This window comes from Crocuta crocuta, unplaced genomic scaffold (assembly GCF_008692635.1).
Source record: "Crocuta crocuta isolate KB4526 unplaced genomic scaffold, BGI_CrCroc_1.0 scaffold831, whole genome shotgun sequence".
Taxonomy (NCBI): domain Eukaryota; kingdom Metazoa; phylum Chordata; class Mammalia; order Carnivora; family Hyaenidae; genus Crocuta; species Crocuta crocuta.
The window spans coordinates 881,729-907,197 of record NW_027531990.1 but is presented as its reverse complement, the minus strand read 5'-3'; the positions used below and the strand labels follow the sequence as shown (position 1 = coordinate 907,197).

At 36.8% G+C, this 25,469-nt stretch overlaps 2 long non-coding RNA genes across 5 annotated transcripts; one reads left to right on the top strand and one right to left on the bottom strand.

The window, feature by feature from the left end:
* On the bottom strand, positions 1-16,247 carry LOC144240677 (uncharacterized). Of its 2 annotated transcripts, XR_013337799.1 has the most exons (5): positions 16,209-16,247; positions 15,845-15,901; positions 12,209-12,316; positions 1,609-1,768; positions 1-523 (listed from the first exon to the last, which is right to left on the bottom strand). It is a non-coding gene; the product is annotated as an uncharacterized LOC144240677 (long non-coding RNA). The 2 variants fall into 2 exon arrangements; XR_013337800.1 differs by lacking the exons at positions 15,845-15,901; positions 16,209-16,247 and adding an exon at positions 15,161-15,233.
* On the top strand, positions 15,397-20,318 carry LOC144240676 (uncharacterized). 3 transcript variants are annotated; one of them, XR_013337797.1, is made up of 5 exons: positions 15,397-15,596; positions 15,729-15,817; positions 16,927-17,244; positions 18,539-18,676; positions 20,109-20,318. It is a non-coding gene; the product is annotated as an uncharacterized LOC144240676 (long non-coding RNA). The 3 variants fall into 3 exon arrangements; XR_013337796.1 differs by having other exon boundaries at positions 16,881-17,244; XR_013337798.1 differs by lacking the exon at positions 15,729-15,817 and having other exon boundaries at positions 16,881-17,244.
* Positions 20,319-25,469: the final 5,151 nt, after the last annotated feature.

Below are 25,469 nucleotides of genomic sequence, written 5' to 3'. Positions count from 1 at the left end.
TGGATTTTATTTTTAGGGTTAAGTGAAAGAGATTGAGATATGGTACCCAGGAATCTTCCCCTGTGTTAGTAATGTTTTTAATTCTTAAAATTATTATGGCTACATGAGATTTTATTGTATTTTGCTTTATGGCTCTTCTACTTAAATATTTTACAATGGAAAAGTATAGTGATATTGGAGGACAGGGGACTTAATGGTAAGAATTAAAATCCAGGGTTGTATGTAAAATTATGTTCTTTGGATTCATTAAGTAGAGCAATTTTCTACACATAAATAATAGAGGTCAATTAACTTTGACAGCATAAAAAATCTGTAGCTTCATTAACATGAGAATTAAATTTGAAGACAGCATCTTGCCTAGTACTTTTAAATGTGTCCAGTTGTCTCAGATTTTTACAGCTGGCGCATCAGCCAAGAAGTCAGAGGCATATAATAGTACCACTTTTTCCAGATAATTGCCCATGAAAATTCCGTACTTGCTTTAGCTCAGTGATTCTCCACTCTGGCTGCACATTAGAAGCACCTGGGGAAATGTAAAAAAAAAAAAAGAGCCGCCGAAGCCCCACCTGCAGGTATTCTGATTTAATTATGTCTGGAAGGAACCTAGGCATTGGCTGCTTTGGAAAGCACTCCAGGCTGTCCTAGTGTGAGCCTATGTTTGAGAGACATTGCTCTAGACTTTGTGCTCTACACTTATATCCTGTTGTCTCCGATCTGTTTCTCCAAATCCAACTCTTTCTCTCTCTTGGATCATTGGTATTGACAGTCTTTTTGGATTCCCTCTGGCATGCGTCTTTCTCCTGTCTACATGCTTACTTGATTTCAGCATTTCCCCACAGCTGTGAGAGAAAGACTTTCTTACATCCTGTTTCTCCAGCCTAACCCTCACCACTCTAGCCACCAGGGGAGTAGCTTTGCACATTTGCTAACGAATTGCCATGTTTTATGAAAGAAAGAGAAGGAAGGAAGGAAGGAAAGAAGAAGGAAAGGAGGAAGGAAGATCAATTAAGTCATTAAAATTGGCTTAGACATAAAATAAGGATTGAAGTTTTATTGGAAGAATATACAGGGATTAAGGAAGACAATATTATTTGACTACCACACATCCAGGCAGAGGTCAGACAGCATTTCTGATGACTCCAACATTACAAGACATGGTCCTTTTGGCCAGTAATTACTGTACTGTTATTTAATGCTGCCTTCAGGTGTTTCCAAGCTTTTGGATGCTGTTTTCCAGTTCACTGGGTGCCCAGATTGTGAGGCCATGGTTAAAAAATAGATAAATAAGGAGTGCCTGGATGGCTCAATTGGTTAAGCATCCAACTCTTGATTATGACTTAGATCATGATCTCACTGCTTGTGAGATCAACCCCCACATCAGGCTCCATACTGATAGCATGAGGCCTGCTTGGGATTCTCTCTCTCTCTCTCTCTCTCTCTCTTTCTGCCCTCTACGAATACATGCATGCTCTCTCTCTAAATAAACATTTAAAAAAATAGATAAGTGAAATTCAGAGAAAATGATTGAAGGTTTCTGAGAACAGATACTATGCATGTCAGGCTCAAGTGGTACAACATTTACTTATAGCAAGAGGAGAGAAGAAATACCCAGCCACTTTTCAGTGCTTTGGTTGTTCCATCCATGGAAAACAGATCCACTATGTAGCCAACTGGGGTAATGTAGATGCACACAGCTCAGTGAGTACTGCAGTAGAATGATATTGACTCCTCCTCCATTGTGTCTGAAATCCGGATAGCCTGTGGCAGCCTGAGGGTCACAGATATGCACACGCTTAAGCAGAACAAGTAGTATACACCCTATCTATAACAGCGAGAGATATTCCCTCACAAAGTGACAAGCCCTGCAAGGCTATGAGGGGTCTTTTCTCCCAGGAAGGAAATGTTCCAGGCCTAAGGTCACTCTTACATGACCATGCTTGGAGGCAGGAAGCTGTACACGAGTGCCTTTTCTGATAGACACTCATGTTTAAAACACAGTAACCTGATGACCTAATTTTCTAAGACTGCTATAACAAAGTAAAATAAAATCGGTGGCTTAAAACAACAGAAAAGTATTTTCCTACGGTTCTAGAAGCTGGAAGCCCTAAACCAAAGTGTCAACAGGGCAGGCTCCTTCTAAGGGCTGTGGCCAAGAATCTATTCCATAGTTCTCTCCCAGCTTCTGGTAGCTTCAGGTATTCCGTGCTTGGACATGGCATTGTCCCTCTCTTTTCACATTGTCTTCCTCCTGTGTGGGTGTGTGCGTCCAAATTTCTACTTTGTATAAGGGCATACTTAGAAGGTCATACTAGATGAGAACTCACTCTAATGACCTAATTTTTACTTGATTATCTCCATAAAGACATTCTATTCAAATAAGGTAATATTCTGAGGTACTGATGGTTAAGACTGTAATGTATCTGAGATTTTTGAGGGCGGGGGGAAGTGGTGGAACACAATTCACCTCATAAAATGTGGTATTTGGAATTTTTTTGAATGTTTTATTTATTAGAGAGAACAGGCAAGCGGGGTAGGGGCAAAAAGAAAGAGGATACAAAGTGGGCTCTGCACTAGGAGCAGTGAGCTTGATGCGGGGCTGGAACTTACAAGCTGTGAGATCATGACCTAGGTCAGAGTCCAGTGCTCAACCCACTGAACCACCCAGGTTTCCCTCGCATTTGGAATCTTGAATGTTTACAATGATCTATCCTACAATTTTCATAAGCCATCTATCCTTAAATAGCAGAGAATTCAGCCTTGTTCTCAGCCTGAATCAATACTGAGATACAGCAACAATGGAAACAAGTACAAGGATGCTTTTTTGTTTTGTTTTTGTTTTTCCGTAAACCAGTATTTTCCACTAATCTAAACAACAGATAGATGTCTTAAAAACTGTTATCTACTATACTCACTTATGATCCCAGAAAATGTTAAAAGGCTTAGCAAAAATAAGACTCTCTCTGATACTTAAATATGACTTTTTAATATGTGTTTGAGTTGGCCACTAAATTACTAGAGGCAGCTTTGAATGGTAAACTTATAGGTTCTTCAAAAAGTATTAAACTGGCCCAACTATTTAAACATTTTTGTGCCATTAGTACACTACTACTTGAATGCTCAATTACTTGGTGACTTAGCTGCTCCTTATCTCTGCTTCCATACAAATCCATTGATGGTAACTTTTAGGTTAAAAGTTTGTCAGAGATACAGTCATCTGTGGGTGGGATGTCAAGACCGCATAATACCAAGCATGGCAATTCCTGTGAACAGAACTCCTCACAGAGAAAATGGGGCTGAAAGCTGCCAATGATGGAAGACACTTAGGATTTCCTGGAGAAGACAGCGCCAGTTGATACGGCTTGCTGAGAATATTCAAGATGATGGGCTATCTTAGAAAGAGGTAATTCATATCACGAGAGCCTAGAATTAACTCTATAATCCTGAGTAAATGAAAGAAGGTTATAAAACACAATCAGAGGTGCCTGGTGGCTCAGTCATTTAAGCATCCAACTCTTGATTTCAGCTCACATCACAATCTCACGGTTCATGAGATTGAGCCCCACTTTAGGCTCTGTGCTGATAGCATGGGAGCCTGCTTGGGATTCTTTTTCTCCCTCTCCCTCCCCACTCCCTTGTACATGTTCTCTCTCTCTCAAAATAAATAAACATTAAAAAATAATAAAGTAATAGAACGGTTATATACAAACTGACTTAGTACTAAATATAACTTAATGTAGAGATTAACTTCTCTCTACTTTCTGAAACACTGTCCTTATTGGCAGTTTGCCCTGTGTAAAATTTTCAGTAGGGTCTTGAAGGACAAATGTCAATCATTTAGTGAGATTATTTTAATCATTTTCCAGTAATGCCTTTCACAAATACACATAAATTATTTAAGGATCAAATATTACCCATCTTGAAATGTTAACCAAAGCAAAATATAACCTAGGTTTTTTATGCTAGAGTTCCTGGAAGGAGTTCTTAGATAACTGTCATTCAAACAATTTTAAGAAATCATTTTACAAAGGCAAAATATTTTTTGGATAACCTAAATAACTTCTAACTTTAATAAACACCTGTACTTCTACCTCTGGCCTTTCTATGGTTGCTTATGATATCCTCAGGCCCTGGATAAAAGAAATTTCTACTTTGTTTACACTTCCAATTTTCTACATGGTTTCAGCACTTGATTGAGAATGTGAGTGGAAACATGAAATTTAAGCAAAACACACAAATTTTGGCTCTGTCATTTAGCCTGGGGCTGTGGGTATGTTTCTTAGCTTCTTTAACTAGATGCACAATAAGTGGGAGTAATAATGTTTAATTCAAAGATTTTTGGGGGGGATTAAATAATATACTCCTGAAACCAGAAAAGTGCTTAATATAGAATAGGTCTTTAATGAGTATGACCCCTTTGTGATTTACATCTTCTTTCCTTTTATAGCCAGTCTATATTGCCATCTCTATTGATGATCCACAGAAACTCTCCCACTTAATTAATGTTTCTTTAATCCTTATTTTCATAAATCTTAAAAATAATAGTGTCAGAGTATTAAACTATTCCTACTTATTGATATTTTTCTTCAGCTAAAAATCACAAAAGTCAACAGTCCCTACATTCCATTTCTTTAGAAGCAGGAGAATGGTTTACTAGAACCTCTAAATTGCTAAGTTTTGCCAAGATTAATCTTGGCCATTCTCAGCCTCTGAACATTTCTGTACAAAATGGATAGCCTCAGTGACATCTACAACAAGCCCACCCCATATTTTCTGCTGAACTTATTTTAATAATGTATTATCCTGTGTCATTTCCTCTGTTAATGTTCTTTTTGTTTGCTAAAACTTTTTGTTTATATCAGAGAAAAAGGGTGAATGTTTTAAAAACTCTATAATACCATTCTTGCCAGTGGCAAACCTCTATTTGTTGACAATGGACTAAACACTTTCACAATCATTATGACCATTTATTCTCATAACAGTCCTCCAACATAGGTATCATTATTTCCATTTTAAATCTCATGAATGTGATTTTCACATAAATTATCACTGATTACACAACTGGCAACTAAAAGAGCTGTCATTGAGTGTAATCCAAGATCATGTCAAAATTTACACTCTCAGCTTCATAACACAGTGTTCATCAATCTGATTCAAATCCCGACAACTGTGCTTTGCAACAGAAATTCTTAGGCTGAATTCAGTGGATTTTATTGGCTCTCTCACCATAATCTTTCATTAGCTGCCAAAGTTGACCAAATCATTTCACAAAACTTACTTGACTAGTATCAGGCCAGGTTCCACTTAAATGTTTCCATTACTCCAACTCCTCGTCTTCTTCCTCCTAACTATAGGCTCTCCAATGCCTCTTTCATAACTCTCTTTAGTACTTTCTTCTGGAGATCTTATTTGCCTGTAGAGTATCATTTCTCAGACCATGTTAACAGCTCTCAAGTCTTTGTCTCAAGTTCCACGTTCCCCAAACACAGGACTCCTTGGCTCTAATAGGCTGAATAATGGCCCCAAGGATGTCCATGTGCTAATCCTCAGAACCCGTGCATAGGTTACTTGATATGGCAGAAGAGACTTTGCAGATGTGATTGATTTAAGGATCTTGAGATGAATAGAGTATCCTATATTTTTCAAGTTGGCTCATGTAATTATAGAGTTCTTATAAAAAAGAAGCAGAAGGATCAGAGTGAATAGGAGATACCACAACAGAAATAATACGTTGAAATCAACCAGGAAGAGACCATTAGCCAAGGAGTTCTCAAGATGACATCAAGAAGTTGAGAAAGTTACAAAAACATTCTCAGAGTCAGCAGAAGGAAACAACCTTGCCAACACCTTGACTTTAACTCGATGAGTTTGATTGATTTCTAACTTCCAGAGCTAAAAGATAATAAATGTGTTTTAAGATACTCAGGTTGTAGGAATATGTTACAAAACAATAGGGAACTGACGTAGTACCTAATCCTAAAGATAATTTCCATCCAGATGATAATTAATAAATCTAAAGTGAAACTTGTGTCTCAAAAACCAAATGTTATATTCGATTCTCTCTTACCAAAGAGCAAAAAGTACCCCCAAGTCTGGCTGCCTTCTTCTTAATTGTGCCACTTTCTTTCATTGTCTTGTCTCATGACCACCATTCAGGCACTAATCAGCTTCTGCTGGAACTACTCCTAACAAAGAATTCTTGTCTGATTCCTTTTGACCAAGTTTTTTTCTACTTCAGTCCCACAAGTAAATTTACATTAATTACCTAGGTTGCACACTGATCTCCTGCTCTACCATTTTCAAAGCCTGCTCATTACTTATCAAGTAAATTACAGATTCTTTAAGTGGCTATTCAAGAATCTCTTTATTTTCCAGTACTCATTTACATATTATCCATTCTCTGAAAGGAAAAATCATCCTTATTCTATGTCAAGGAATACAATATTTTTGTATCAAATCTGTGTTACATAATACTTTGTGTAACATATCTGTGTTACATAATACTGTGAACTACTGTTTTAAGTATAAATTGTTACATATATACTAAATTGTAATATTTTAAAAAGAGAAAAGAATTAATAATAATAATCTTGGATTTCCCATGCTTCATTCAATAGCATGTTGAATGGAATAATATTGAATAATATTGATTGAGCCAAAGAATAATTGAAATTAAGCACAAAGTATGGCTATTTAATAAGTTTGACATAATTAATTAATTTATTTTGTAATTTGTTTTATTTTTTGAGAGTAAACCAAAACATTGGAGCTATCCAAGACAGAAGAGAAGTTTTCATAATACTTTACAATATTAAGAAGTCATGCCAGAAATACAAGCAATTATCAGGGAATACTATGAAAAATTATATGCCAACAAGTTGGACAACCTAGAAGAAATGGAAAAATTTCTAAACACACCCTCACTACCAAAATTCACACGGGAAGAGATAGAAAATCTGAACAGACCCATAACTAGTGAAGAAATCGAATCAGTTATCAAAAATCTCCCAACAAATAAGAGCCCCAGCTTCCCTGGGGAATTCTNGCCTACTAAACAGGAAGGAACAAGTAGATAAAAAATTTTAATATGTGTTGTACCATGTTTTATCAGTATACACACACAGACACACACACACACCTACACCATACCAGGCACTGTGCTAAGTACAGTAGAATCAAAAATAAACAAATAAAAAACCTATATTTAAGTCTCTACTCTGAAGGATCTTATAGTCTAGTAATTGAGATTCTTGGTTTCAATACTTAAAGCCATCTAAACTAAATTTAGCTTTAATTAAAATGATTAATAGTATTTACCTTTGTTATACTGCACACAAGCATACACACACACAATCTCACAAACACAAACACATACTCACACACTTTTTTATTTATAAAAATGTGGCATAATCATCTCATTTTCATGAAATCCAAATTTCCCAAAAATTTTAGTGCTAAAATTGAGATATTTAAAAATGCTTAGTTTGATAGAGTTAAGTTCTAAACTAAATAAAGCCAATAGGACATAAATATAGAATCATAAGATCACTAGTTGATCCAGATGTAACCAGACCTGTCATGCATGAATTCCTTGCATATTTCCACTAAGAATTTGCACAGTCTGTTCTTGACGGCTTCATAAGGGAGGGCACTCATTCTCCCTGATAATAGTCCATGCCATCCTTAAAAAATACTGAGTTTCCAGATCATACCCTTTGGTAAATTTGGACTTCTTTTATTTAGAGTAAGACTCAAATCAAAAATGTCTGTATCTCTGAAAATTTATGAGCCTGTCTGGTCCAAGCATAGAAACTGAAGACTGATATGTAGTATTTATGCATTCAGTCCCAACCCTGGCATGTGGAAATGCCTGCTGCAGGAAAATTGATTATGTCCTTTCACAAAGAAGGCCTGATAGCCATAGTCTTTCTCTTCTTTAACCAGCTACAAACACAATATTTCATCCGTCTCATTACATAAGACTATTTAAAACAACTTTTAAATTTAAATTTGTAGAGATATTATTCATAGTTATATAACTGGAGGTATTGGAATCATATGATAAAAAAACACCTCCTGAATAGCAGGGTCACAGATTTTCTCATATTAAGGGTTGTAAATAAAGCACATCTTTATGTATTTTTTCTATAAATGATCAATATGTTTCTTGTAAAACCTGTATCTACATATTAGTTGGACAATGCAGCTAACTGTGTTTGTCCAACTTAGTAAACCCATTCCACTACGATAATTTTTGCAGGCTTTTAGGGATGAATCAGTTTCCAAGATTTCTTCTGTATCTTCTTCTCCCTACTCCAGTCACAAAAGGGAGTAGTCCTAAATGGCCTTATGCCAGGGGATTGAAGTGGTCCCTTGCCCGGCCCTGACATCTGTATTCAAGTTCACAGTGACTGGTATCTGTTCCGGTGGGACTGTATTGGTCCCCCTCCTGGAAATTTCTGTTGGTGTCTAATAATTAAAATCATGACTAGCGTAATGAATATTGTGTTTCCTCTCTGCCAACCCAGGACAATTACCTTTGTGTATGTGCTTGGCACTCCCTAACCCATGTAAACCTCGGGACATTTGGCTCACAGTATGAAGGTGGAAGGCACATTGGTTCCATCCCCTTCTTCTCCTACCTTATTTTCAAAAGTAATTTTATTTTCACAAATCAATTTTAAAAGGTTCTGATAGGCAATTATGGAGAAAGACAATGTCCATAACCTCATTACACATTGATGATGGTAGATAATATTTTGGTCTATTTCCATAGGCTAAAGCTATGCAGAACATCTTTGCAATTAATTAAGTAAATATATGTTGAATGCCAGCCTGGTTGCCAGGCTCTGTTTTATATGATGGGGATTTGGCAGTTGGCTACAATGACAATAGCAACAGTGACAACATCCTCCGTCATTTTGGGGAGTCGACATTCTAATGATCATCCTTAATGTTCAAATGTGTACTTCATTTAAAAAATCTATGATAAAAATTCTCATGTTATTGTATAATTTCATAACAGCTATTTTAATACAGACATTGCATTCCATGTAATGGATATGTGTTAGATTTTTAAAAAGCGTTTGCTTTTTACCCAATATTGGATGTTAATGCATATCTTTCATAAGAAGTTGCATTATAAATAACTTGCATATTTGTTCATGAAGTTATTTTATTCTAGATTTGTGTTTTATTTAACCCTAAATTATTACCAGAAGTCAAATTCACTGGGACTAAATGAGTATAGATTTTGAAGCTCTGGGGGTATTTTGGTAACTTGTTTCTTCAGATGTCCCTGTTCATGTTTCTAATAGCAGCACATGAGGGTGTCCATCTCTTTTCATTTCTCTGGATAGAGTATTATATAATTTTTCTCCAGTTACTGTAGTTGCAAACTGCTGTGCCAGTATTTTCTCTCTCTTTTGCATTTCTATTTTCTCTATTGAGATCATCATGTCTCCTCTTATTTTTTTTTGTTTCTTCATTTAAAATGGTTTATAATTTTTCTTTGTCTAATCAGCTACTGATGTCTTCTTATTATAAACTTTAAGCTCTAAGTACCTAAAATGTTAATTGTACACATTTTGCAGTTTGTTATTTTTCTTTAATTACAACTGCCTCTTGATGTGGGAGATTTAGTCTTATTTTTTGTCATTGAGGTATAGTTGACATAGAATGTTATGTTAGTTTCAGGTGCACAACATGGTGATTTGACAGTTCTATACATTGCTCAGCACACACCATGATGTATGTACTCAACATGTGTCACCTTACAGTCTTATTACAGTATAACATATACATATGCACATGGTCAATATATCGACTATATTCTTACAGCATAACATACACATATGTATGTGTAGTCAGTATATTGACTATATTCCTTATGCTGTACTTTTCATCTCCATGACTATTTTATACCTGAAAATTTGTAACTCTATCTTAATCTCCATTACCTATTAAGTAAATAGATAAATGGGAGTTTTATTGTTATTTTCATCGTTATCACCAGTACTACTACTAGCACAGGTGGTGTTTCCATGTAGTCAAGTCTGCCATCTCCCAGGGTGCTGATTTCTAGGCTGGGATGTCATATTTTCTGTTTATGTTAGCTGAATAGTTTCAGCTTTGAAGCTTTTAAAAATTACATTTATACTCAATCTGGAATCACCATCACCGTTAATATGAGGTACGAATCTAAGAAGTTTTCTCCCCTTTTCATGCTCTAACAAATTCTCCCAGCACTTTTAATTTACTACTTTCTAACTCATATATTAATACGGTATGGCTCTTCTCATTACTAAACTGCTATCTAGTGTAAGGATAGCCCTTTAGAAGCAGACACAAGTCATATTTTAATATAGCACATGTTCCCAACTGAATTTTTTCCCTCTGAGTATTTTATTCTCATTGATCCTTCAGTGATAAGTGAGTAAAAAGACACTATGCAACCAGTCATGTGAGTTAATGAGCCATGATAGTTAAGAGTGGAGCTGCCTCTTTAGTAGCTTTAATAACCTTCACATCTATATCTTAAATATATAAAGAAGACAATTATAAAATATTGAAAGGGTGATATGTAATCAATCACATGTAACCATTGAACTCAATGCTAATTTATTTTATTTGTTCATAAAATTTTTTTTAGTGTTTATTTTGAGAAAGAGAGTGAGAGGAAGAGGAGGAGCAGAGAGGGAGAGAGAATCCCAAGCAGGCTCTGGGGTGACAGCCTAATACAGGACTCCATCTCGAGAACCGTGAGATCATGACCTGAGCCAAAATCAAGAGTCTCTGACTGAGCCACCCAGGTGCACCACTGTCCATAAATTTCTATAGCTTTTTCCATTCTCAAAGTCTCCTTGGTAATCTTCTTGTCACTTGTAATAAAGATCCCCATTCCTTGTGTGACATTTGACTGCTGACAGATTTCAGGCCCCACCACTCCCCTTTTCTGTCTGGGCCATCTGAAAGAGAGGTGAAGTGTCCTCTCCTGTAGGAGAAGGAATGCTATGCCACCCCAGCCCCATCCCAAACATTAACCCAGCTGTGTCCCTAGTCACTGTAACATGTAACACCCCAAGCCAGTTGCCTTTACCTTGTCTCAAGCCATATTTGGAGGTGCTTGGGTAAAATCATTGTCCCTCCCTTCCTTCCCTCCTTCCTTCCTAGTTTGAGGATGAGAGAGAGAGAGAGAGAGAGAGAGCGCACAAGCAAGGGAAAGGGGCAGAGGGAGAGAGAAAGAGAATCTTAAGCAGTCTCCATGGTCAGTATGGATCATGGTCAATCCCATGATCTGGGGATCATGACCTGAGCTCAAATCAAGAGTCTGACACTCAACAGACTGAGCCATTCGGGCACCCTGAAAACATTTTCTTCTACTCTTGGTGCATGTGTGACATTCTCAGTCTTAACATCCAAGCCAATTATGGGATCCATCCTGCCTCTGTGCAGGGAGTACAACACACTCAATTTGATTTCTATAATAATAACATAGGTTCAATTCAGACCCATCAGTTGATATTGCTGATTACTAAATATAATTCATCACTTTCCAAGCAGTTGGGCTACTTTCCTTTTTTAAAATTTAAAATAATTTTATTTGTCCTTTTCAGAAGGAAAAAAAAGCATGACAAATCATTTGGATATTTCTTCTCTTGTACAGGAAGAAAATAGTAAAAACAAAAATAATAGAAAATAGACATGAATGAGGAGAGAAAATGAAGATTTAAGTGGCCTATACATACATTCACGAATATGCAGAGAAATCAATACATAAGATGAAATTAGATAATTACAAAGAATTATTAGTGGTTTTAAAGAAAGGATATATTGACAGTAATGTGTATTTTATAGAGCCTTTATGCAAAGAAGGGGGCAATAAAAAGAAGGTACAAAAACATTTTACAGGTGAAATTAAAAAGTCTGGGCATATTACCTTAAGCAAAGCTGGAAATAGTCTAAAGGAAAAAAAAAAACCTCACCTTTAATTTTAAATATTGCCACTTTTCTTATTTTTTTCTTCCTTCATCATTTTCATGTGTATGGCACTTATTCTATGAGTGGCCTGAGTCCACTAACTGGAAAATGCAGCAAAATGGTAAGGTATGCTGTTTTGCAATTTCCCTCAAAACTGTGTCCATACTAAGGGATAAAAAATTTCAAAAAAATTTAGAATTGAACCCTAAAACAGCATTTTATTGTTACTTACCATAGCACTCCTAGAAAGATGGATGTCGTTTAAGTTCAAATCCCAAGACCAGTATTCAGAAGCAGAGATCTGAATATAACCAACCTGGTTTCACCCATTCTCTCCTCTCTGAAATTCAAGTTTTAAGTATTAGTTCAAGGGTTCTTACCTATGTAGTTGTAGTCCTCATCTTCCATTCAGCACCAGCCAACATCTTTAACAGTTTATACTACCTTATGGGAACTAATAACGTCCCTTAGAGGAATCATAGATACGACTATATAAATACATGAACAGTTGTTATGTAAGTAAAGAACACCATAACTTAGTCCATTATTTTTCTTGGTGCCACGACTTCACACCAGTCACTTTTTAACTGGGAAAAGAGACAATCTCGTTTTCCTTCTCTTTCTACTTTTCTTAATCTGTTTCCATTAGTTCTAAGGAAGGAAAGTAGTGCTGCCTATGGACATATCACTCATAAAGTTTAGGTGAAACCCCACTTCTGAAAGCTTTGTTTAGTGTTTTTTTTAAGACTGTAGTTCCTAAGTGTTGAATCACTGTATCGTAACCCTGAAACCAATATTACGCTATATGTTAACTAACTGGAATTTAAATAAAAACTTAAAAAAAGGCTGTGGTTCCTGAAATGTAAACATGGTTGTCTGATTGCCTTATAAAACTACGAGGTTGAAGAGGGGTTGGGGTGGGAGATAAATGTGAGAAACAAGTGACTTTCTTAAAATTAATTTTGTCTTGTTATACAGTGGCTTTGCTATTGAGCCAAGCTGAACTTGACTCATTCCCCTCTACTCTAGAGATCAGATAGTTCTTCATTTTGCAAGTTCAAGAAGAGTGGTTTGTTGTGACATTATGACAGGCATTGTCTATATATGTTTGAATCTTCCTATATTGTAAAGATGAGATATCGATATATATGGATATAGATATATATTCTAAAAATACTGTATATTTACTTTTAGAAGCATGTTCTCTTACTTTCAAATATTTTATGAAATAAAGTTGTGAAGTTGTCTAGTGGTTTCCATGATAAAAGATAGTTTTAAAGTTTTGCTTTCTTCTTTAGACCAAAGGTAAGATCTGAGGAGAGGATTGTGTTTTCAAACTGACACTTAGATATTAGTTTGGGAATTGCTGATTTTGTAAGATAAAATATGTGGAAAGTTCAGTAAAAACAGTTTGACTAAATAGTCACATGCTCTTCTTTAGAACAAGTTGGAGCCTTAACCTAGGGATTTGAAAAATAATTTTACTAAGGGAAACAAAAGCAAAAATGAGCTATTGGGACTTCATCAAGATAAAAACTTCTGCACAGCAAAGGAAACAACTAACTAAACTAAAAGGCAACCTACGGAATTGGAGAAGATATTTACAAATGACATATCAGATAAAGAGTTAGTATCTACAAATCAAAAGCACGATGAGATACCACCTCACACCTGACAGAATGGCTAAAATTAACAACTTCAGAATACAGCGTATGTTGGCAAGTATGTGGAGAAAGGAAAACCCTCTTACACTGTTGGTGAGAATGCAAACTGGTGTAGCCACTCTAGAAAACAGTATGGATGTCCCTTAAAAAGTTAAAAATAGAACTACTCTCTGATCCAACAATTGCATTACTCAGTGTTTATGCAAAGGATACAAAAATATTGATCCAAAGAGGCACATGCACCCTGATGTTTATAGCAGCACTATCGACAATAGCCAAATTATAGAAAGAGCCAGAATGTTCACTGACTGATGAATGGATAAAGAAGATGTGGTATGTATTTAATGGAATGTTATCCAGCCATCAAAAAGAATGAAATCTTGTCAATTGCGATGATGTGGATGGAGCGAGCTAGAGAGTATTAGGCTAAGTGAAATAAGTCAGTGAGAGAAAGACAAACACCATATTATTTCACTCATGTGGAAATTAAAATATAAAACAGATGAATGTAGGGGATGAGAAAAAAAATGTGAGGCAAGTGAACCATCAGAGTCTCTTAACTATAGAGAACAAACTGAGGGTTGATGGAGGGGAAGTGGGTGGGGGATGGGCTAAATGGATGATGGGCATTAAGGAGGGGATTTGTTGTGAAGAGTACTGGGTGTTGTATGTAAGTGATAAATCACTAAGTTCTACTCCTGAAACCAATTATTACCCTATGTGCTAACTCACTAGAATTTGAATAAAAATTTGAAACAAAAAATAAAAATTAAAATTAAATTTTATTACTAGTTAAAAAATAAGAAAAATAATTTTACCATTTTTACCTTGGGAACCCTCATTAATTTTCCTTCTCACTGCACTACACAATGGGAATTGTTATACATATACTCTATATCTTTTTTAGAGAAAGAGAGAGAGGGAAGAGAGGAAGGGAGAAAGAGAACCTTAAGCAGCCTCCATGCTCAGTGCTGAGCCTGACACGGGGCTTGATTTCATGAGCTATGAGAGTTGCAGTAAATGTTTAGAGTTGTGGGTGAGATGTTTTGGGGTTATTAAAATATTCAAACTCTCATGATGTAGTTTCTGAGGACTGAGCTGAAGAATATAGTGAAGAAAAGAAAACTAACATGGAATATAAACATCATAATGTTTCTCATATTGAAAAATACTTTTCACTCAAATCATTGAAACTTGGAATATTGTCATGACATGAAGGTGTAACATAAAGAAATGAAGGCTTTAAAATTTCACATATGCCTCTGACCCTCCCCTGTTCACGCTGTCTCTCTCNTGAATATGATGGGATTTTAATAAAATCTTTTTTCAATATAGTACTGTTGGTGCAATAGTATAGTAGTGTTTACAAAAATAAGTTCTTCTCTTACTATAATCATATAAATGAAAAACAGTTGTGTCACTCATTTCATTTTGGTGACTGGAAAAGTTATGTTATTTAGTGAGGGGTTGTTCACTTAAGTGACATGCAGGAAGATAGAAAGGTTTAGGGTATTTCTTACCAAGAGGATAGTTTTTCCTTAAGCTTAAAAATTCATGCATGTCCAAATACAGATATAGTTAAGCATGTGATTAAGAGTGAGCATTTCCTTTAAGAAAATATCTTTCAGAGGCAGTTGGTTGGTTTATGTAAACTTAATCTGGGATGGCAGAATCCTGAGGAGTAACTGATGAGGTAAAGAAAGCTCCTGGACCCTTGGCAATATTCCAACTGCCCCAACTGCCATCTAGAGTAAAGGATGACTGGAAATTGGGGCACCCATGGTGTCTTAGAGGACTGGAAAAAGAACTGTGGTCAGCCACCTATCTGAGCACCGTTAACAGATTAGATAAAGGATCAGTGTACCCCGCCTTAAAAAGCCAGCTGCAATGAAATGCTTTTGAATGGAGAAGCATCTGAAAGTTGAGGATATCAGAGAAGCTTCCTGCTGTCTGGAAGTAAGTTTTGGGGCATCCTTTCTTGGGCAGAGATGGGGACAGATTGAGATATGCTTTCAATGAGGAGAAAGAGAGTATAGAAGACCAAGTCACTTAAGTGGAGAAAGGCTAACGTTATCATTTTCCTTTCAGAGGAGATCAGTTATGTCTAGGGAAACAGAACTGACAAATAACCAAGGTACTCCTTGGTAGGAGCCCCACGCCCACCACAATTTTATGAGGTAATTTTGCCATGTATTCACTATTACCTGAGTGAAGGATGCTGTCTTCTATGTTGGTTTATTTTCTTTTTCACCTTTACTCATCTGTGATGATATGGAAAGTGGAAAGTAGCATGAGAAATCATCTAATCTTAAGAGGAAAATGCAACCCAGAAAATTATTGCCTAAAGTGAGATTAGAATATCTTGACTTTTAAAAGACTGGTCAGGAGCAAACCTAGATATCAAGAAATATTACCTTCAATAAGAGCCAATATGGTAAAACCTGAAATTATGTATCACTGGGGGTAAACTGTAGCTAGTTAGGTAGATATAAGATATATATTTTATTCTGGTTTTGGGTCATATCAATGTCATGAGGCTATTTTCTCAGAGGGAAAGAAATATCCTACCTGATGAGTCTATTAGATGGGGAATGTGATGGAATAGGGGGAATGGCAAAAGAAAGACATTGATTTGGCGGGGGGGAGGTGTGGGTGAAGCTAGAGAACTTGCTGGAAGCAGAGAGGACTGAGTATTCAACTGTCAGAGGCAAAGATAACTGCCATGCTGGGAGTTGAAAGTATGGGGAGGGGGTAGAATGGAGCATACATCAGAGCTCCATGGGCTTTCATAAGAAGCCATATTGTCTCTGACCCAGTCTAAAGGAGTGGTCTGGCCAACAAGGCTCTCTGTGTTTTTGATTCCTACCAGTGATGGTGGGAATAAAGATGGTAGTTATAATAAAAGAAGAAAATATTTATCTTTCTTGCCAATTCCAGGCTTTCACCAAAGCTGAAGTCTGAATATACAAGTCTCTAGCATGGTACCTAATAATTTCTAACTATTCAATACTTGTGTGTGTGTGTGTGTGTGTGTGTGTGTGTGTGTGTGTGAGAGAGAGAGAGAGAGAGAACACAAAATTTGTTCTCCATTTTTTTCTTAGTTAACTTGGGTACGAGATGATTCCCATGCTATAGCTCCTAGAGGTAGCCTGATCAAAAAACACCATAATTGTGGAGATGACTGATTTTTCTTTTTATGTCCTATAATACCCATATCTTCCCTCCATCTAACCATTAAAGGGAGCAGTTGTCTACAAAATGTATAATACACAGATCCCATGCAGAGGAGTTACAGGGAGGATTTAATACACAAGAAGAGAGATTCCTGGTGTCCTGAGGGGCAGTTCCCTCCCTGCTGACTACTTGAGTGAGCTATACATCTTCAGCCCCCAGATGAGGCCTATATGGAAAAGGACGACATCGAGCAAAGGGCATAGGTGGAAACGCCCTCCCTACAACACATCATCTGCTACTCTCAGCTCAAAGGTTTGAAGAGAGCAAGATTTACTTCAGATAGTTCGTGTCCCTGTCACCATCCCCATCTCCATTTCTGAGAGGAGCGTACAGGGAGGAGAAAAGAAGGTGGCCATCATTAGGAAATAAGGTAAGGGCTTGAGGATTCAGAGACAGCTCTGAACTGGGTTCAGCAAACCCACTGCTTCCAATAGAGATCCTGCCCTGCTTTCAGTGGCCAAGTAAAACTCTCAGCTTGCTGCTCTCTGGTTTCCTAGGATACTGGAGATACCTTGCAAATTACTGAGGACAGTGCAGTTTAACCTAAGGAAGAAACATTTTCAGGAACTTATCAAGGTTATCTTGAAACAGGGTTTTACTATTTCCTGTTCTTCACTAGGACCATGAGTACAAAACAGGCATGCTATTAAGCAGAAGATATTTAAAAAAGGAGGTGGAGAGAGAAGGAGACTAGAAAGACTGACGAAGGGAATCAGAAGGGCTATAGATGCCATGAGGGATGGGATAAGAAACTATGGCTCTGATTTCAAATGGGACTCTGGATAGGTAATTCCTCAGATAAAATCTGGGTATCATAAAGCATGCCTGGATAAACACAGAGTGAAATGTCCCTCAAGATTTGAATGTAGAGCACCCCCCCTTGCATCCCAAACCATCTTTCGGCATAAACACTTCTTATACATATAATGGCTGTGAGACTTGGGGTAAGTCACTCCAGTTGCTGGTTAAGTTAAATACTGAAACATATTCCACCAAAAAAAAGTGTAGCATGAAGATCAAACTTAAAGAGTAAAATAAAATAGAAGAACTTGATATATTGTATATATACTCTCACCACTTTTGTAGTCATTATAGTTTAGATGCTGAGGGTGATCTGAAATTTAACCTGAGAATTTCTTTTAAGTGTGTATCAGCTGAAGCTTTTCCCCATTTGTTCTATGGGTCCTGTCTTGAGAGAGCACTTTCTACTCTCACTATTCCAGGGGCACCAGGACATCAGTAAATAATAAGGGAAAAGATACTAATTTAACAAGGAAATAGAATAGTGATGTTTGGGTACAGATACCCAGGAATCACTCTGTCTTAAATGAACAGCAAGAAAAACTGAAACCGCTGAGATAACTAATGATCAAACAGAGGAGAAAGAAGGTTCAGAGCACAAAGAAAAGAGAAAGGAAGGAATGGGAGTTCTGGGAGAGAGGGGCACAGATCCCTTTAGAGCAGAGGTAGGGTTGTAAGGACAGAGCTGAGATGCAACAGACTGAAACACAGTGACGGATGGAAAGCTACTGGGTCTGGTATGCTGACCTGAGCCAGGTTGGCCTCTGCTAACATCTTGATGGGAGAAAACAGAGAGCACTCTGTCCAAATGGCATTCCTGTAGATGAAAAAGCAAGTAAAAGACATGTTTTATTTCTCCTCAGATAATACATACATAGAAAATTAAATGGTAGTGAATGAATAATAAAAGCCTTTAGGCTAGAAAAAGTTGTAAAGAAGCAAAGAGAGGCCTGAGAGTGGAGGCTACCGCAGAGGAGCTGCCTGCCGTTGCTGGATAATCTGTAAGTCCCCCCTAAGTGGGAAATCAAAGCCTATCTAGAAATCTGATTTCAACCCAGGTGGTGGCTCCTGCCACTGATTAGAATGCTTATCAAAGCTCAGGGATGTTCCTGGAAAAGTACTGAGGCACTGGCTTCCATATAGATTTTTATCCAGGGGAAAAATAAAATTAGTGGTCTATAGAAATGTATAGCTACTCAAGGCAATTATTTCTGAGAATACTTAGTCTAAATATTTCTTAAGATTTCAAAATTAAAGCAGGTTTCCTGGAAATTTCAACTGTCATTGAGTGGGAAGTTATCTTCTTTTAAAAGCTGCTACCTAGGGTGCCTGGGTGGCTCAGTCAGTTAAAACAGCTGACTTTAGCTCAGGTCATGATCTCACGGTTTGTGGGTCTGAGCCCTGCATCTGTGCTGACAGCTCAGAGCCTGGGGCCTGCTTTGGATTCTGTGTCTTCCTCTCTTTCTGTCCTTCTTCCTGATCACCATCTGTCTCCCTCTCAAAATAAAGACACACACAAGAAACTTTTTTTTTTAAATAAAGGCTCCTACCCATGTGAAACTCAGGTGTACATGAAAACACACGTAATTGATTGCTTAATGTTAACATTTTTTGTACCAGCTCTCATAGTTCACGTGTTGTGAGAAACTGTTACTGATTGTAGAAGCCAAAGGGCTGGATAGTGTCTTCTCTTTCTATGAGTGCTTGACTCTGCAGCGATCTTGAACCCCCTTGAAAGACAAGAACTCAATTTTCTTGTGCCTCTCGCCAAGAGTCTCTGAGGATTTCTGAGACTGATCTCTTAGATGTTTGCCTGATTTACATGTGCTTTCCATATTTATATCCTTAAAGTAATTGAGGCTTAAAGACCAGAATGTAGCTAGACCTCAAGAGTGCAGAAGAGGCAGCCTTGAGTTACAGACTTGCAGAGACAGGCAAAGAGTTAAAGTCTCCCCTATCTTGTGGTGCCCCACTGCACTTGACCCCAGAGATGAGAGAGCTTTTGCTATCAAAAGAAGAAGGGGCTTAGATTTGCTATTTCCAAGTCATATCTTTGGTTTCCTAGAGCCAGGGAGAAAGATATGTATTGCCTTCCTTGGGAACAAGGCCATTGTGTCCCCAAATGGGAAGAGGGCCACCAAGATGCCTAGGGGCAAGAAGGCCATAGAATATCTCCTGGCCTAATTAGGCTCCAGACTTGAGGCTGTGAACAGGACATCTTTGAAACAGGTAACTCTGAGACAGTTGGAAAAAGGGGAAATTTACCTCTAACAGTAAGATTCTCTGTTACTGGCTTCTGCAGGAACCAATTTTCTTACATGTTAGAGATACCTAAGTACTGGTCACAGATTAAGAAAGGATCTTGTTAGAGTTCTGCCATTAACCAACCTGCTCTAAAATTGGTTTTCTTAGTAACATGTTTTATCTTTGCAGATTTTGCAAACAGGGCTAAGAATGGCAATCTGATTATCTGGCAAAAAATCCTAATGTATAAAGAGGCTATGTTACCTTAGCCCAACAGAAGACTATATCCTGAAATCCTAAAGGTTCAGAATACCAGAATATGAGCCCAGTGTTCAAGTCAAGAGACCAAGAGCCTTGGAATCAGACACACTTGAATAAAAATTGAAATTCTTTCATTTATTGTTAGATCTCATATGATTTTCTTGCTTTCCTATATCTCCTTGTTCTCATTTGTAAAACAGGGATAATGTGGGATTCCTAGGTGGCTCAGTCGGTTAAGTGTCTGACTTCTGCTTGGGTCATGATTTCGCCATTTATGAGTTCGAGCCCTGCATCGGACTCCATGCTGACAGCTCAGAGCCTGGATTCTGCTTTGGGTTCTGTGTCTCCTCCTCTCTCTGATCCTCCCTTGCCTGCATTCTGCTGCTCTCTCTCTCTCTCAAAAATAAACATTAAAAAAATAAAACAGGGATAATTATAGATACAAGTACTTGTAAAATGTATCACATATGTACCTAAAATACTTCATATAGTGTACTGAATACAGTACATTTTATAAACTGTAGTTAATATTTTATTAGTCCTAATATGATCTTCTGAGTATTATTTCCATAAATGGTTATTATATGTCATAATTCTTTGATAATGTAAGATGAGATTTTTAGGTGGCAAAAAGGGATGGTGAGAGATAAGGAAACAATGTCAAATGAAACCTGACTGAAGAATCTGGTGATGATGGACTTGAGGAAATAGACTAAAGTCTGAAGGCTCTTGTATGATTGCAGGATGCTATTGTTTTGGAGGATACATATAGGAACAGAGGAACTTACAAGTAGTCAAATTTTAGTATCCTGTAAAGGAATTCAACAGAATTTGTGATGTGGATAAGTATAATCATTAACCTTTTCATTTAATTTTATAAATTATAAATAAAATCAACATGCGCATATTTTATGCACATACTTTTAATTCACTGAATATAACATAGACAATATTCAGGGAATTCAACATTACTCATATAATGACTTTCATACCTGTATATTATATAAACTCATTGAATCATGAAATGACTATTTAGTGCCTTCTAAATACAGGCAGCCTCCTAGAACAGCACAAGCATGGGCCTCTTCTCAAAGAGCTTACATTCCGTTGTAGAAGACAGACTATACAATTAGTTAAGAAATAGTCTTTGTTTATTAAGGAAATTTTAAAAAAGTGAGATACCAGCTCATACTCAAGTGGCTATAATCCAAATATCCTAAGAAAAAGGTTTATCATGTATGTGTATGTATATATATGCGTATATATTAAATATTGCATATATGCCTATATGAACTAGATAAGTATATTTGTATATATAGTTATACATACATTAAACATATATATGAAACTATATACAACTCACTTGCTGTGTGGGTGGGTGTGCCTAGATGGTTGAAGATATAAAGAGATTTTCCTTAGACTTTACTTTCCACTTTAAGAGCTTAACTGTTTTATTCATAGAAATACTTTTTTAATGTTGAATGAAAGCTTCACTATTCGTTATAAATGGTCAAATAAAATACAATAATGTTCTGATGTGATAATATGTTTTACCTGTCTTTACACTTTTAAAATATTTTTTATTTTAAAATATTTTAAATATTTTAGTTGGCAAAGCCAACTAAAAAAATGGTAGAAAAAATATATTTCCTAGGAACTCAGTAGTGAGTCCTCAGAATGCTGTACCCGTTGTCCAAGGACTTCCTCAAATTTGTCATCTACCTATAAGGTCACACAAAACCAGTTTTAAAAAATCCTGATCTGATGTATGCTTATAAAGAAGAAGGGATGACAGTCCTCAGCAGTCACAACAATAACTTAATTTACTTAAGAGAGAGAGATAAATGACAGGTGGAGAAAATTTCTGTCAAGCCATGGAGACCTTGAGATGAAAGTGAAACTTTTTTTTTTTAACTTTTTGGAACCAAAGGTCAGATCCTTAGTACTTTTAAGAAGGCTTCCTTGATGGTTTCTTTTCATTTCTAGATGTCAAAATGTAATTGGGTGACTCTGGAATTTTCACTCCATTTTAATGAAATCAGAATCTCAGAGGAGGCAAAAAGACCAAGCAATTTGAAAACTGCAAAGCATTATGTTCAAATTATGGATTATTTCAAAATGACAAGTTAAATACCTTTGTCTTTACTTTGATGACCTATTTTCATTATTGGAAAATTTCTACAGTCTTTGAAGGTATATTAGATTTGGTTAAACTGTTGTGAAATTATTACAGCATATTCACTTTAAACTTGTTATTGGCTATTAGGAGTCATTGTGTACCATTTGGGGTCTTAATATTTTAGTGGAATTCAGTCATCATTCAAATCTCAAAAATAATTATGCACTGTGATCAATCTTATGAAGGTTAAATACAGAACACTGTGGGCAACAGAATGACAATAGATGTGTTATTGATTTCAGGAAAATTATTTTGAAAAAAATGGGCCTCAACAATAATAGATAATACAGCTGGAGCATAGGCAAGAGGGAAACAGGAAAAGAGAATATTAGGGGCCGGCTTGGCGTGTGCTTATTGGCCATGAAAAGCATTTTAATTTTTATCTCATAAGAAGTCATGCAGAGTTTTAAGCAGTGCTTTGACTTTTTGACCGTGTTTTAATAAAATCTTTATGCATAAAAAATGAAGACAAACAGGTTATAGTCTCCTTTGAAGCTCAATAATTTTATAAAGGAAAATGACACCTTAAGCAAAATGAATAATCTGTATGTTAGTTACCTCTAATTAAAAAAAAAAAAGGCTTTGGGGGCTTCTGAATATGTCCATTTCTGGCTATTGAATTTAAGCCTCTATAATGAATAGTAAGAGAAAGGTAAAAGTAAAGATGCACGAATCATCCCAGAAAATAAACATTACAGGGAATAGGAGAGCATAGCAGATCTCCAGGAGTTATAATCCTGAAATATTAATTATCCAGGTAAAGTAGACATTCTTTTTTTTTCAGTTACTGGTGTTTTATCACAGTGTTATTGGTAAGAAAAAAAGACTTATAAACCTATGTTCCTCAACAGAAATAGTAGGTGACTCTCAGTCCTATAGCCCCCTCCCAAGTGGGCCACCCAGTATAACTTTCAGGCTTCATGCACTCAAGAAACATTTAAAAATAGTTATGGGGGTGCCTGCGTGGCTCAGTCAGTTGAGCATCCGACTGCGGCTCAGGTCATGATCTCCTGATTTGTGACTTGGAGAGACCCGCATGGGGCTCCCTGGGGGCTCCCTGCTGACAGATCAGAGCCTGGATCTGCTTCAGATTCTATATCTCCCTCTCAGCCCCTACCACTGCTCATGCTCTGTCTCTTTCTGTCTCTCTCAAAAATAAACATTAAAACATTTTTTTAAATATTTTTATTTATTTCTAGGAGAGAGAGAGACAGCGTGAGCAGGGGAGAGTCAGACGGAGTCACAGACTGAAACAGGCTCCAGGCTCTGAGCTGGCGGTCAGCACAGAGCCCTATGAGGGGCTCGAACCCACGAACCGCGAGATCATGACCTAAGCGAAAGTTGGACGCTTAACAGACTAAGCCACCCAGGCGCCCCAAACATTAAAGCATTTTTAAAACTAGTTGGTCACAGTACTTGGCCATAAAGGAAACTTCAACAAAACCAAAGGATTGGTATCATCAAAACACAACAAAATTTGGGAGTGACAACTAAAAACATATCCAAAATGTATTATATAAATATTTTTAAAATTAAGTACTTCTAAATGATTCTTAAGTCAAAGATAGTATAAAGGGGAATTTAAATATTTTTGAACTGAATTGCAATACAAACACTAACAATTGTGAGATATAGGAAAAACAAATTAATAGGGAAATTTTTTACTTTCAATGTATAAAAATAAATTTAATAATCAGGGAGATGAGTTTCAACTTCAGGAAAAGAGCAACAAAGCAAATTCAAAAATAATGTAAAATAGACGTTCTTGAAAGCCTTAATCTGTGTCCATATGATATTGTCATTCCTATTATTTTCTTTTTTTTCTTAGTTTATTGTCAAGTTGGTTTCCATATAACACCCAGTGCTCATCCCAGCAAGTGCCCTCCCCCATGCCCATCACCCCCTTTCCCCTCTCCCCCACCCCCAGCAGCCCTCAGTTTGTTCTCAGCATTCAAGAGTCTCTCATGGTTTGCCTCCCTCCCTCTCCCCAACTAGTTTTCCCCTTCTTTTCCCCCATGGTCCTCCATTAAGTTCCTCCTAATCCACCTATATGTGCAAACATATGGTATCTTTCCTTTTCTGCCTGACTTATTTTGCTCAGCATAACATCCTTAAGTTCCATCCATGTTGCTACAAATGGCCAGATTTCATTCTCCTATTATATTCTTGCTCTTGAATTTCCATATCATATAATCATAACGTGTCTATACACTTCTAATTGAATACCATTACTAAAACCCTGAAAGTTTGTTATTAGGAAATGTGAGAGCAGACAGGATTGAAAATATCTTAGGCTTTTAACAAAATCACATTTAACTATATTTGTGCTTTGTCACTGTATTTCCCTTCTATTACACTCCTAATTTCAGTAGCCAGAAAAGAGTGCCATGCTTCCAGAACTTGGAGACCCTCTTATCTTCCTTCCCCTTTTGCTCTTACTTTTCCCCATGAATATTCTGCTTTAGTCCCAGATTCATTGCCAGTTATAGGGATATATTTCCATAGACCAGCCACATTTTTGCAAACAGTTCTGTTAAAAGTTCAAATATATGTAAGATTATAAACTTCTTTTAGGTATGTAGTTATATTTTTAAGAATATAGAGAAGTCAGAAAATAATCATTATGGGGCACGTGGGTGGCTTAGTTGGTTAAGTGTTCAGTTCTTGATTTCGGCCTAGATCATGATCTTACAGTGAGTTTGAGCCCCGCCTGGACCTGTCAGCATAGAGCCTGCTTGGAATTCTCTCTCTCCTTCTCTCTCTGCCCTTCCTACACTCTCCCTCTCTCAAAATAAGAGAGAGAGAGAGAGAGACAAATGAATGAGTTGGGGAGGGAGAGAAAGACAGAAGATCAGAAGTGGGCTATGTGCTAACAGCAGAGAGCCAGATGCTGGATACCAGGCTCAAACTCACAAACTAGGAGATCACGACCTGAGCTGAAGTCAGACCCTTAACCAGCTAAGCCACGCAGGTGACCAGTAATCATTGACTTTTAATACTATACCTTAATACCTATGATAACAATTATTTTTGTTGACCAACTGCCATATGTCAAGTTATGGCTTTATGATTGTAATTAATCTTTGTGATATAATACCATTTTATGCACA